At 42.4% G+C, this 15401-nt stretch overlaps 1 pseudogene across 1 annotated transcript; it reads right to left on the bottom strand.

Annotated features, from left to right (window-relative positions):
• Nucleotides 1–5226: 5226 nt before the first annotated feature.
• On the bottom strand, nucleotides 5227–11517 carry LOC307212554 (C-X-C chemokine receptor type 1 pseudogene; annotated as a pseudogene). Its single transcript, XR_013843894.1, has 2 exons — nucleotides 11452–11517; nucleotides 5227–7383 (listed from the first exon to the last, which is right to left on the bottom strand). The product of XR_013843894.1 is annotated as a C-X-C chemokine receptor type 1 pseudogene (transcript).
• Between the last annotated feature and the right edge of the window lie 3884 nt (nucleotides 11518–15401).

Here is a 15401-nt window from a genome sequence, read left to right as displayed (position 1 = left end):
TCTGGGTGGTTTTTGTGTTAGTTCTTTTCCTTCCTTTTTTGTGCAATAAAACATATTTTGTAGTGTTACATTTCTCTATAATAGCAAAGGAATCCATAACAACAACAAAAATGTCAATATGTGTCAGCTGCTGCAGAAACGGTGACATTAAAATGTAGTCTTTCTCTCTCCCCATGCCTTATTTTAGCAAACAAGGTGGCTGGGGGAAGAAGCTGGTGGATCAAGCTACCTGTGGCATTTGAAATGCACTATTATATTCTCTATGTGAATGTCAGGAGGGATGTGGGTGGCGCTGTGGTTTAAACCACTGTGCCACTTGGGCTTGCCGATCAGAAGGTCAGCGGTTCGAATCCCCACGATGGGGTGAGCTCCTGTTGTTCAATCCCAGCTCCTGCCAACCTAGCAGTTTGAAAGCACACAGTGCAAGTAGATAAATAGGTACCACACCAGCGGGAAGGTAAATGGCGTTTCTGTGTGCTGCTCTGGTTTTGCCAGAAGCGGCCTCTGTCATGCTGGCCACAAGACCCAGAAAAACTGTCTGTGGACAAACGTTGGCTCCCTCAGCCTGTAAAGTGAAATGAGCGCCGCAACCCCAGAGTCGTTCGCAACTGGACTTAAATGTCAGGGGTCCCTTTACCTGTGTGAATGTCAAGTTTTATTGCTCACTCTTAATGTTCATATAAAGAAGCTGCAAGAGTCACATGCCTAACCAGGGCTTCAGTTTGATCAACCCAATAAACTGGAGTGGAGGCGCACAAATCTTTCTCCTGCTGACCACTTGAAACGGGCCATTTACATGACTTGGTTACCATCCCATTTTGCCCAAGAGATCCTTCCCTAGAGTTGTCAAGTCAGCAGCATCCAAACTCTAAAACTCACAGGGCAGGGTCTAGTGACATCACAAGTTCTCAAGATTCTTTGGGGGAAGCAGTGGCTGATTCTGCTTTAAATGCATTGTGCAGAAGGAGCCTGATTAGCCTTGCCTTATGAGAAATAAGAACTATGTCCATGACACTTTCTCAGATTTCAAAATGGACCCATTGTCCTGAAAAGGTTGGCAACCCCTGTAAGCTTTTCCCTGCCCTATTTTTTTAAATAGTGCCAGTCTAAGGTTGTATTCTTCCCATAAAATGGAGTGGCTACTCCAGTTTATTTATAATCTGCAATATTTCTATACTGCCTTTCACATAGTTCAAACCAGGATGGAGAACCACCTTTCTTCCTCTGTGCTTTTAACAGCAGCTGGATCTGCAAAGATTTCCATGGCATAAAGACTAGCACGACCAAAAAGCATGGGAGGAGCTGGTAAAAAAAAAAAAAGATATGGCAATCTTAGCTGAAACAGATTGCCTAAAAGCACTTGGCCCTAGAGAGTTGAAGAATAAGAAAATGTGCATTCAGCACATCCTCCATCCTGCTCTTTCTCTCTTGTCTGCAACTGTGAGGCAACTGGGTGCAACAGTGGACAAGGGAGATGCCTCTTAGCCAACCATTTGTTCCCCTCTTCAGGCTTCCTGCTGTTATTGCAAAAGGCTGCTTCAATGAAATCTCTTAAGCAAGAGGTTTCCCAGTGGCAGCTGCAGAGGAAATGCAGAGCCTGTGAAGGAAGCATAGTCTGTACCTGTAAACATATTAGGCCTGTCAGGTAATTAAATAAATATAAAGGCAGGGACCATGTCTACACAGAAGGAAGCCCCACTGACTTAGAATGTGTGGATAGGGTTGCAGCCTTGTTTGCTTAACTGCAGAAGTGATTAAAACTACAGGCATTTGCAAATGATTAAAATAATAGCTCTGAAGAATGAGACAAAGCATGATTTATTTGCTGAAATGATGCACAGACAGCAGGCACCATCTCAGAAGTGGTGTCCTGTCCTGGGTGAGGAAAAAAGCAGGATGTCTCTACAAGGGTGATCAGATGCAGTGTTAGAAACTGAGATACGAAAACTAGGAGCTAAATGGCACCTTAAACCTAGGTTATGGGCGCAACAACAGAATGTCCAGGCACCCTTTTTATAACAAGAATACAAAGCTGGAAATGAATGAACTGCAGCTGAAAACTTGTGTTCATTTTTTGAGGCCACCAAGAGTGAAACGCTGCCTTCGTGTAAGGCCAGCTGAGAGGCGGAACCTATCAGCTTGCCTGACGCTGCAGTGATCTCTTGGAAATTGAGCAGGGAGGAATTTCTCCTCCCACACCCTCAGGGCCAGAAGCGGCAGTTTTAATCTGAAATCTTAGACGCAGTACTGTGGTCTGGAGCTGAGAAACTGCTCGTGTTTATGAAATTCCCTGTCACAAAACGCGCCTGGAACAATGGGAATTTCGAATACTGGTCGGATGCAACTGAGGTTGGAACCCCTGCACTTTTAATAGCTGTGTAGAAGAAAGATTTTCAGCAGCCAACTCTCTTCATGAAAGCAACATCTGCTAAAATACCCTCTTTTATATAGCGATGAAAGGTCTGGGAGCCCTGTCCTTTCTTTCGCCTGGGTGGGCACCATGGCCCTTTGGCCATGAAGTGTCTCTACCAGCAGAACTGAATGGTGAAGTTCAGATGCCCTCCCAAATTTGCCTGTTGAGGAGATCTGAAATGTAGCATCACCCTCCAAGGATGCATCTCTCAGCTGTGATGAGTGAGGATGATGTCAGTTGTTTACAGTAGGTGAGGAGGATGTGGGGGCTTTTCTCAAAAACCAGTTGGGTAACAGCTGCTCTGGCATCCCGGAAATGACATCTGCCAGCAATCTCATAAGCACCAGTCTTGAGTACAAAGGTGGGAAATCCCTTTACAACCTTGGACTGCAACCGTCTCTGGGGCAGAGGACAGCCACTACTAGCTAGAATACCATCATCACAAAAAGCTCATAAATTGGTCAGGAAAACGTCTAGTTTTGTTCAAAGTAGCTAGGGAACACAATTCTCTAAACCCAATGGACTCTATAATGTGTAAGATGGTATCATCTGGAATTTGAGGACCAGCAAAGAACTACAGTGGTACCTCGGGTTAAGTACTTAATTTGTTCTGGAGGTCCTTTCTTAACCTGAAACTGTTCTTAACCTGAAGCACCACTTTAGCTAATGGGGCCTCCTGCTGCTGCCGCACCGCCGGAGCACGATTTCTGTTCTCATCCTGAAGCAAAGTTCTTAACCTGAAGCACTATTTCTGGGTTAGCGGAGTCTGTAACCTGAAGCGTATGTAACCTGAAGCGTATGCAACCCGACGTACCACTGTACTAAAAAAATAATCACAAACAAGCTGTAAATGGGTCAGAAAAATATTGTGTTTTGTCCAAAGCCTCTAATTTGTCCCTAATTTTAGAGACTGAGCAGCTCCTGCTTTGCTTATAGGTCCAGTATTGAAAATGCAGACATGATCCTACCAAATATACACATTGATTACATTGAATATGCACTAGTTCATTATTTTATTGGATTCTAGAATAGCTGTACACTTGTGCATGAAAGGAAATTTGTGGTCTCTGTTGCATCAAAAGATTCCAGTCAATATAGCAACATGATTTGTTGCAAAATACAGTCATTGGACATCATGTCCATCTGAACATTGACTAAACAAAAAAAAAAATCTGTTTCTGGAGAGGTCTGTAGACACATTCCCCACATCTAAAATATCTCCATCGAAAGACTGACTGACATCTAATCTGCTCATCATGCCTTCTTCTTTCTAATGCAGTACGGAGAAATATGTTAACATTTAACCTCAGTGTGCACAGCTTGTGAAGACTCCATAGCAAGCACTTTCCTATAGAAGCACATGAGGTTTCCTAAACACTCCTTCTACACTGTTTCATCATGGTGATGTCCCACTAAGTTCAATGGGGCTTTCTTCTGAGTAGAATGTATTGGGTTGTGCTACAAATGATTCAGGACTGCTTCCCATATTATGTGTTACTTGTATGGAAAGCAATTCCATGGACAAAATAGTGGGAAACCCATACACAGATTGTCATATGTTACATGCACAAATGCATATTATCCATTGGATGTTCATGTGCCTGGAAACTTCAGTTGATGTGTTTTTGTGTATACACACAAACACACATATACATGCACAGACGTACACACATAAACACACACAAAAGAACACACACACACCTATTGGGAAGTGCCCGATGCTACTTGGAAATTTTTAGAAACAAAAAATATTGCGATTTTTAAATGGATAGTGTAATCTGCGAGTTTGGAACCATCACATCAAAAAATAGGTGAAGTCACCTCAGTATTCAAATGGTGATGAAGTCTGCTGCCCCTGCCTCAGGAACCCTTGTACTCAATTTAGTGATGAAATCTTGAGAGACAACCAAACCTATGCCAAAAAATGGGCATAGGTATCAAGCATTCTTCTACAGCAGGCACTTCTAAATGAGTGACCAACTATAAGACATGCAACTTAAGGTATCAGTGTATAATCTTGTAGAAGTCTTTTGTCGTTAGTGTTTTAATAACAACTTCATCAGGTGCTGTACATGTAGAAAATATAAGAGAGATTGAATAGTTAAACCAGGATTCTTTATTGGGCCAACATCTTATATAATAAGGGAAGGTAACATGTCACCTGTTTAGAATTTGTAGGAATACATATCTACATAACATCAGCCAGACCTTCTTATTTCATACAGCTAGCTACAACACTGGCAGTATAGGCAGAGGCAGAGGGCCAATACTTTATCCCTGAGATATCATGCATCAACAGCCATGTAGACAGTTTGAAGCTCACACTAGGTCATCAGTTCTCTATTTCTGGCTGTCAGCAGCTCTCGGCTGGTTGCCCAGGAAACTATAAAGACAAGGAAAGGTTTCTTACAGTCCTTTTTTATTTCAAACTTTACAGAGAGAGGCTACAGAATCCAGCCTCTTGGATAACGGCATTGTCCCGAGTGAATCTCCATTCATCATCATCATCATAATCTCCTCTACGGGTGCCACTAAGTGCCCTCTGTCTTTGAGCTCTTTGCTCTCCTACTTTTAAGGCTCGCCAGGTTCTGGGAGATGGTGGGTCTGGAATGCTTTCTAGTGACAACGTGTCAGCCAGCTGCTGCTCCAGCTCTGCCTGCTCCTCCTCTCCCATTATTTCTCAACTTTTCCTCCTCATCTGCCTCTGAGCTGTGACCTCCCGCAAACCACTGTTGTGAATCTATACAGTCTTCCTCCCCCCCTGGAAGGGTCAGGGTGGGGAGGAAGTCTCCACCACCCCTCCTCCTCTCCTCTGCCCAGCCCCTGACACTGGCTCTAGATGTGCACAATGAACCTACCTAGCTTGACACAAGTGAATTATGGCAATCAGATTAATGCATCCTGTTCCTTAATTCATGGTATGTTCCCATTAGCAGCTTAAAACACAGCAAATGTTTTGAGAGGACTACAGCAAACAGCAGTATGTCAAGAAACTAAAGGATTAATATTAATTGTAAATACAGTAATGTGTGAATGCAGCTTCAAAAACTAGCAGTAGAAACACTGGATTTGGATTAAGCAGTAATGGGGAAATACCCTAACTATTAGGGAAATATGAGACCTCAGGTAAAAGTTATGGAGACGGGCCTTTTCCTTAAAGGCCATTGTGTGCATTATTCCTTATTACCACCCTCTCTCCATTTCATTGACCTAATCATAGCTCTGCAGGCGAATTTACAGCAAAATCATATTTCTATCAAGATGTATTAACAAATTCATTTTAAAGTAAACAAAAGAAAGATCTATAAAAGAATAATTAAAAATGAATTCGAGATAGAGCTGGAATTAAGTTTGTTTTCCCTCCATATATCTTATTTTTTGTTAAGCATATAAATCCACCCAGAATTTTGTCACAGGATTCTACTTTAGACAGATTGGCTATGGAAGTACAGGATATTGTTTGGCTATCATTTATCAAAGAACTGTATATTATCTGCACTGGACATAACCTGGTAGCCATCTTGGTTTTAATGCACAGAATTCCATCTGAGAACATTATACATGTTTCTGGGTGTACAATACCTGATGTGCAAATGTTCAGATTATTTGAATCACAAAAACTTTCTGGGAGGAAAATAGACATATTTGCTTTTCTGACAAGCATGTGGGGATGTTTTGTGTCATCAATAATCATTGCTGAATCTAGGCTAATACTGGCAGATTATTTTTATTTTATTTATTTTATTATTTCTACACCGCCCTATACCCAAAGGTATACAGGTGTTTTTTTTAAGCATCTCAATGGTATCACTTTAGTGAGTCTGACTCTTGAAGCCTCCTTACAAGCATGGCTATTACAGAGTTGTAGATGTGATGCCAGAGGTCGTTGAGAAGGAGGAACCCCTTCTAAACCGAGTCAAGGCTTCTTTGCTGATGATGCCTCTTGTGACCAGGATCTTGAGGAAGTTGTTCCGGAACTTCTGACCTATGAAGGCATATATGATGGGGTTTATGCAGCTGTGAGCAAATCCCAGGATTTCAGTACCCGAAAGGGCTGCATCAATGCTGTTGCGAAGGTCACAGGTTTCACCAATAGCTCCAGACCTCATTAATGTATCAAGAAGCAGAGAGATATTGTAGGGCAGCCAACAGACCAGGAAGACCAGCACCACAGCCAAGATGACTTTCATGGCCTTCTTTCTTTGACTGTTATTAGTCTGGTAGAGTCTGTGTACCGTCACACCATAGCAGAAGAGCATGATGATCAAGGGAAGAAAGAAGCCAAATGTTTGTGGCAGGATTCTCAGTTTCACCCTAATCTCAGATGTCTGATTCCCTTCAATATTTTCATAGCAAACACACTTGTAGAAATCAGGTGGTAGGTAAGCCACACGGAAGATAATCCCAGGAAGGGAGAAGAGGAAGGAGAACAGCCAGATGCCAACGCAGACAAATTTGACCCAGCTCCTCTTCTGAGTGACTGCCCGGGTAGCATAAACGATTGCCAGGTAGCGATCCATGCTGATACAGGCCAGCAGGAGGATGCCGCTGTAGAAGTTGACTTCCTTCAGGAGTGACAGGATTTTGCACATGGGAGTGCCAAAGATCCATTCATGTGCTCTTTCTACAGCCCAGAATGGCAAACTAAGTGCAAAGAGGAGATCAGCAATGGCAAGGTTCAGAAGATACACATCTGTGGCAGAACGGTTTCCTTTGTTGTAGGCAATCACCAGAACCACCAAGGAGTTTCCCACCAGGCTCAGAAGGCATGTGAGACCGTAGATGAATGCCACTAGGTACTTGAAAACATCTGGTGTAACATTAATTCTGCAAGGTGAGGCTGCTGCTGCTATACTGTTAGGGTCAAAGGTGCCGTAGACGTCACTGTAATTACCATCTAGATAATAGTCCAGAAAATCCAGATCAGAAAGCACAACTGAATTTGCCATTATTGAGGTCTTGTTCTGGGCCTGTGTAGAGTATGAAACCAAAACAGACATATGAACGAGTTCATTAAGATCAGTGGGATACATATTTGTTATATATGGGCCCAACCTAAGCTTAACCATTCTCAAAATGATTGAGCATTTAACAAAGTTAAAACTGCTGCATCTTAAAATCCTGCTTATCAGTCAATGTTACACAAGAACCAAACATTAGAGCTAAAAGGAACCCGGCACTCATCTAACAATTCCATTTCCTGCTACCATTCAAAACCTGTTGCTAAACGGAGTAGCCTTTGGAATCCAGATTATACTGCGTGCAGAAAACTCTGCCACAAGTGACAAGAATTTGCTTTGGGACAGGAGTGGAATTGTCTTCAGGCTGATTCAGGGAGCGATCACTGAGGAAAAAGATCTACTTTTTTCTATCCATACCCTCCAATATCTCACTATTCAAAATCAGGATGCTCCATTTTTGGTCCTGAGCTCTTGGGGGAACCAGCTGACTCTTGCAGGAGGAGGTTCCCCATCACTGGTGTGTGAAAACATATAAGTGGCTGGCTTTTCCACACACACACACACAAAATTGCATTGATTTGATAAAACCAACCAGGCTTCTTTCCACACAAGAGCTTTCTGACAACATAGATATGATAGGTCAATTCCAGACAGATTCCAACTATGCAGGTTGAATGTGTGGCCATTTCTCCTACTTTTCCTAATGAAAACAAAGACTGGGTTTTCTATCATTCCACAGAGGCCATAGATTGCAGCAACAGGGACATAATTTAATTATTAAAAGCATATTTGTTCCCAAGAAGGGACCCAGGTAGCGCTGTGGGTTAAACCACAGAGCCTAGGACTTGCCGATCAGAAGGTCGGCGGTTCGAATCCCCGTGACGGGATGAGCTCCCATTGCTTGGTCCCTGCTCCTGCCAACCTAGCAGTTCAAAAGCACATCAAAGTGCAAGTAGATAAATAGGTACCGCTCTGGCAGGAAGGTAAACGGTGTTTCTGTGCACTGCTCTGGTTCGCCAGAAGCAGCTTAGTCATGCTGGCCACATGACCCGGAAGCTGTACGCCAGCTCCCTCTGCCAATAAAGGGAGATGAGCGCCACAACCCCAGAGTCGGCCATGGCTGGACCTAATGGTCAGCTGTCCCTTTACCTTTACCTTGTTCCCAAGAGGGTTGTGCCTCCTTTTCAAAACTCTTTTAAGCTTTCTCTAGTTTTATTTATACCCCTTCCTTTCATTTCTGTTAGTGTTTATTGTGCTTATTTTTTAAAATGTGTAATCGATCATGGATATCTGTGATTCCTGCACACAACAAGGCTCACATAGGTACTAAAGCAGCCAAAAAATAAAATAACATATGGGAATTTCTGCAATACGGGGATTATTTGGAAAATATTGGGTGCTTCCAGATGACCTGTTTACTGAGCACGCAAAGCTTCATTGCTTCAAAGCTTTATGGTGCTTTCCCCTGTCATTTTCCTTATACTGTAACAAAAAGTCAAAAATTGTGCAACATGAATTTGCCAGTACAGTGGAACCTCGGGTTAAGAACTTAATTCGTTCTGGAGGTCCATTCTTTACCTGAAAATGTTCTTAATCTGAGGTACCACATTAGCTAATGGGGCCTACCGCTGCCGCCACATGATTTCTGTTCTCATCCTGAAGCAAAGTTCTTAACCCGAGCTACTATTTCTGGGTTAGCGGAGTCTGTAACCTGAAGCATCTGTAACCTGAAGCATCTGTAACCCGAGGTACCACTGTACGTGATTGAGTCTCTCCTTAAAATAGCAACTGTCTGGAGGGGTTTATTGTCTATTCTGAGGACCAACCAGGGCTTTTTTCAGCTAGAACTCACCGGAGCTCAGTTCCAGCACCTTTAAGGTGGGCACCATTATAAGAGAAGACGGGAGGCACTCATGGTGAGTTCCAGAACATTTTTTTCTAGAAAAATAGCACTGGAGCAACTAATGCACAATGTTTTCCTTTTATGAGGCTAAAGTACATGTGGTGAAGAATTTGATATCTGTGTACACCAGAGGTAGGCAGCATGGTGCTCTCCTTTTATCTTGGATTTCATCTCCCATTTGCTCCATTCCTCATTTCCCAATGGTCAGGGATGATAGACGTTGTAGTTCAGCATTATCTGGAGAGCACCACATTGCCTACATCTGGCATATTACTACACACCATCATATGTGAAAACGGATCAAGTGTTTATTTTTATGTGATAAATTCGAAACATCTGTCATAACCACAAAACATACACACGTGCTATTTTGCTCTCTTCCTGTGGAGAAGATATGTCTGTGTAGCAAAACTACATGTGTGAAGTTTCACCTTTACGGCAATGTGGGGAAATCTGTGCCAATAACTTGGTTGCTTTTGCTGTTCTTGCAATAGGAAGTGTGAGCACACCTCTTTCTCAAGATGCACAGCATGTTTGCTTTAGCAGGTCTGCCATGCAAGTCTCATTCCTGAGGTCTGCATTAATACCCAATGCATAAAGTTTTTCCTACATGGACCTTTGTTCTCTGCTTTAAGGCTAGGAAACAACCAACACTGGAGAGATGACTCCTTTCAGTATATATTCAAAATCTAGATTGACTCATTTATGTGCAAAAAAAAAAATCAACCTATATTGACATTTCCTGAAATTTTTATCTTTCATATGATTTGTAAAATTAGTCTGGTGATGAGTTCAATGTAGATTTGGACATTCTGTTTCTAAAATGCTGCTGTAACATGGGAGTGAACAGAAATGATTTGGCTCAGAAGCTGCCACTGAGATAGTCTCCTGTTGCAATTAAATGCTTCTCTGGGCTGACACTGTAAACTCCCTTTTGCTCGCTGGTCCAATGGAATACCCCATAATTGCTACATAGCTAGGCAGTACATGGCAGTTTGGTCTGTATCCCTGATGCATGCTGCAAAGAGTCGGGGGGAAATGCGTGGTATATTGCAATGCCAGTCTGTGTAATCACGAAGTCCTAGAAAATGCATGAGGAGACTCATGCACAGGTGCAGCTGCTATTGAATACCTGACAATGATTTCCTGTATAAACAGGTCTCTCCTGTGGAGGCAGCTTTACTTTCGGGGTGTGTGAGTGTGAGTGTGATGAGTGTACTATTAGCTGCTTCCTTTAAGAATATAAGAGCAGCATCTTTTCCCCTTCACCTTTCTCTGTTTTTCCCAGTCAAAATTTATGCTGTAAGCTCTCTGAGGCCAGGAACCTGTCTTTTTGGCTTATGAGGGGTAGCAGCAACAGCTGTAGTAAATAGTTGTTGCAATTGTTGATAATGATGATGCTGTCTATAGCTCATCATCACTTGCAGAATCCTTCTCTAGATAGCTGTTCCACCTCAGAAGTCATTCTGTATTAGTTCCAAATATGTGATCTGCTTATAGCCATCTACCCCACATCAGAGACAACTGCAATTCAGTATCAGGTGCATCACTTTGTATTCAAAATTATCTATTATTATTATTATTATTATTATTATTATTATTATTATTACTACTACTACTGTATTATTATTATTATTATTATTATTATTATTATTATTATTATTATTATTTTCCCTGCCTTTCATCCCAAAGTCCCAGGGTGGCTACAACAATTATAACACAACATTAATATTTAAACACACAGTAGCACACAGTATTAGACATCTCTGTGTGTATTTTGTTTCCGATTATTCTTTAAAATTGAAAATACTGTATGCTCAACTGCAAGAAAACTATGATCAGTGCTGTGATATCACATGTAAAATGGGTTTTAGACTGGTATAATTTAATATGCTGTTCAAAATAATATTTAGTAAGATTTGAGTCTGCAGACTGGCATCGCAATACAAGGCAGATGCAATCATCATGATGAACAGTGAGGATCTCACCGTCAAAATGCTACAGCTGCTTAACTTTTATCATCTAGCTTCTTAGACATTTATCTAGAACTTTAGCACCCTGGAATACCAAGTTTTGCCTATCAATGCATTGTTCCCAATATATTAATGGATTGTCCTTATCATCATTCTCATGTCCTCAGTCCTATGCAAAGTTAGACAGAGTCATCTACTTACCTGCCTGCTTTAGGGAATCGTCTTGAGGACACCAGCATGTGGTGCTGAAAGTTCGGGTTTTCTAGGAGGAACTGGCCTTTGCAAAACTTCCCTCCACAGAGCACATCAAACCCTTCATTACATTACCTAAGAGGCGGGGTGAGGAATGGTCTGTGGATGACTATAACAGGAAACAGCTCCAACTGTGAGAAGTATACTAGTAAGTGACTCTCTCAATTCCTTCACTTTGATTACCCCAAGAAGATACTAGTTCACAGTGCATTACCTGCAAACTTCCCCTGTATGCGAAGACAGGCTCTGGTGGATTGAGTGAATGAGACCAATAGTGGGTCCATTGGTCAAGAAGGCAGTTTCTGCACATGCTGTAGAGCGAAGTGAGAGGCAGATAGGGCTTGTCAACCTGGGTAGGTAGCTCATCTGGGAGAAGGAAAACACTGTTCCTAAACCTCCACTGCCTTGTGGAAAATTTTTGGGAGAAGAAAAGGATAAGGAGTAAACCCTACATAAGTGATGTTTACCAACCTCCCATCAAATTATGGCTAAGTGCCTATCCACAAATTCCTCCTGCAACCATGTAGTGCAAATTCTTGGTGTTACACAACAGGATTTGTGAGGTCCACATCTGAGAACCAGGGCTGTGCAGGAGAAACGCAGATTGATGTAAAGCTTGGAGATTTGCGTTCCACCACTGCCTTTATCTCTTAACCTCACTCTCTAAATGTAAAAAAAAATTAAAGTGACTTAGGGCTCATGCCAATGAGCTATTCATTTATTCAGACTTGCTTGCACAAAGCTTACACAGAGGTTAGATTATCGGCATGCACACACACACACACACACACACACACACACACACACCCTAACTGGTGTTTTCTCATAGGCATATTCTTCAGCCTGTCAGTGACGCAATAACAGTGCAATAGTAGTAGTTTTATACCAGACTGTCCACTCATCATTCCACTTTATTCGTTGTTTTGTGACACTTCCCTAGAGTTACTGCATTATTGCCATCTGGAGGGGCACTCTTATGCTATAGTGAAGGGGTGACCAACTTCCAAGACACTGCGATCTACTCACAGAGTTAAAAACTGCCAGTGATCTACCCCCTTTTTGGGAGGTTCAGGTCCAAAATCTTGAGCTTATTTTTAGGGGAGCCAAAGTTGTTTAGCTTCTTTGGGGGGAGATCACGATCTACCTGTTGGACATGCCTACATAGTGCAACAAAAGTGAAACTGCAGAATTCTGCTACAAAAAATTACAGGCAGAAAGCTATGGAACCTGCATCCATTGGAAATAAAGCTGTATATAACCATGGAGTATTACTCTGTATTAATTATGGGTTATTATTCTAATAATGGATGTTGGAATTTCTTGGAGATAAAGTCATTATACTGGACTGGAGGAAGACTATTCTTGACTTTTAGCAATAATAACAATTGAGGAGCCCCTTTTGGACATTTTGTGTGGAAAGGGAAATGAATGAGATACCTGGGGTTGAATATTGGAAAAATACTGCCTAGCAGATTGATGAGCAGAGTGGTATTACCTTGGAATACAGCTGGATACTATTCTGAATGCTGAATATTTTGAATAATGTTTATATACATAATTGACAGACGAAGAATCAAAAGTCCAATTTATTTCCTTCTCGTTGCTCTCTTTCCTTTTATTTTTCATGAGCTTTACTTCTTGTGTTTTCTATTTCTCTTTTTTCTTTTATCAACTTTACTTTTGCTTTTGCTTTATTTTTTGAGGTCCTCTACTATGGGTTAATGAGGGCACACACAAGAAGGTGATGGATGGAAGGTGAAAAACCCTGTGTGAGAGACAGGGAAGGGTCTCCCAGGGTGGGAGGTTGGGAAAAGGGAAGCTCCCAGGCACCGGCATAGGAAGAGGAGTGCGCGGGGGAGCGCACCACCCCCGGCAGCTCGATCCCAGTGGGGTTCCATCGCAGCTGCTCCCCTGCCCGCGCTGGGTGCCATGCCTCTGCAGGCGGCATGCCATGCCCCCAGGATACACGTCACGCCCATGTGGGCGGCGTGCCACGCCCCTGGAATGTTCGCCAGCCCCACCCCTACCTGCTCTCCGCCCCCCCGGTGCCGGAGCATGAAGCTCCGCCACTGCTCCCAGGTGAGAGCTGGGAGGGTCCACCCCCTTTTATGTGAGACAATATATACAGTGGTACCTTGGGTTACAGATGCTTCAAGTTACAGATGCTTCAGGTTACAGACTCTGCTAACCCAGAAATAGTACCTCGGGTTAAGAACTTTGCTTCAGGATGAGAACAGAAATCGCACGATGGCGGCTCAGTGGCAGCGGGAGTCTCCATTAGCTAAAGTGGTGCCTCAGATTAAGAACAGTTTCAGGTTAAGAACGGACCTCCAGAACGAATTAAGTTCTTAACCCGAGGTACCACTGTACTTCTGATAGAGGGCTTTGTATTTTCTTCTTCTTTCTCTCTTCTTTTCTTTTTTGTGGATTTCTTTTTTTACATTTTTATTTACCTTAATCTGTTTTTTATTGTGTTCCATGCTGAAAAGTTTCAATAAAAATAAATTTAAAGGAAACAAAGCTGTATAGCTGCCCCAAAACATTTGCCAGTGTGAATGGTGCTGAAAGCGAGCTTGCATATAACCATCTCGATACCATCAAATCATCATGAATGCACAATAAAAAGGGATGTCTGAGAGGGGTCTTTGTTGAGCATTCATTCTGACTTGCTTGTTGGGTGGTTATGCAGCAACGAGCATTCATCTTGCATTCGTCCTCATTTCCTTGTAAGGTATTTACATGTGGATTTGCCGGGTCAGGAGCATCCCAGACCCTGGGGTTTCAGGGCCCAGATCTGAGACCTAAGGGCCCCGGTGATGCCACAGTGTCAGGCTTTAGAGAATCCGATCCTTCCCACAGTGGCAGCCAAGAAACAGATAAATAAGAGAAGTCCTTACCAAGTAATTTATTCCATAATTCACAGAGAGACACAAAAGAATGCAGTCTCCCTAAGATAATGGCGTTGCTCCGAGTAAAGTCCAACCCCTCCGTCTCTCCTATTCTACGTCACCCTTGCGTCGGCTAATCTGAGCTTTCTGCCTCTGAGTTTTCTGTTCCACTATCCTCAATGCTTGCCTGGTCCTAGGTTAGGGAGAGGTCAGGAATGCTCTCCAAAGACACCGAGTCTGTCAGCTGTCTCTCCCTTGGTGTTTCTTCTTCCTGCTGTTCCTCTCCCAATATTTCCCAGCTTCTCCCCTCTGCAGCCTCTGAACTATGACCTTCTGCAAACCACTGTTCTAAATCTATACTGTCCTCCAGTTCCTGGGAAGGTTCAGAAGAAGGGGGGCAGCCCCCACCATTCCTCCTCAGTCCAACTGCTGACACACAGAGGCAGGTCATAGTGATGTCATTAAGCATGACACATTAAGCATCAACTACAGGCACTGAGAGCAAGTCATTCAAATAGAACACATGAAGTCTAACAAATGTGCAAATACGTCACTAGTTGGAAATTAAAATAGAAACTTTAGTGTTCCTACGTCCAGCTGAAATGAGGGGGTCATTTTTTTTCTCACCTCCTAATACAGCCTATACTTTTTGGGGACTGCCCTTGTGAAAAATCATTGCCAATGATGCAATTGCTGTTCCGTACTGTATGCATTTAATTTCCTTCTGACCTCCCTGAATCTACACACACACCCCTACGTTTATGCCATTATGCAATTTTTTATTCTTTCAGATGCCACAAGATATTATTGCTTGTTCAGAAAACAACAACAAAGAAATGACATTTAAGAGTTCATAAGAAAACTTAACAAAAACATACAATATTGCTTGCAGTGCAGGGCTACCTTTCTGACATATACAGTATATTTTTTATTTTTTTTATTTATTTACATATAAAAAAATATATGTATAAACCTCTGTTCAGAAAAAGGGCAGTTTACAGCAATCATACA

The sequence above is a fragment of the Podarcis cretensis genome (assembly GCF_951804945.1).
Source record: "Podarcis cretensis genome assembly, chromosome: 1".
NCBI classification, from domain to species: Eukaryota; Metazoa; Chordata; class Lepidosauria; order Squamata; family Lacertidae; genus Podarcis; species Podarcis cretensis.
Note: the sequence above shows the minus strand (reverse complement) of the source record. Positions and strands in the feature narration are given on the sequence as shown.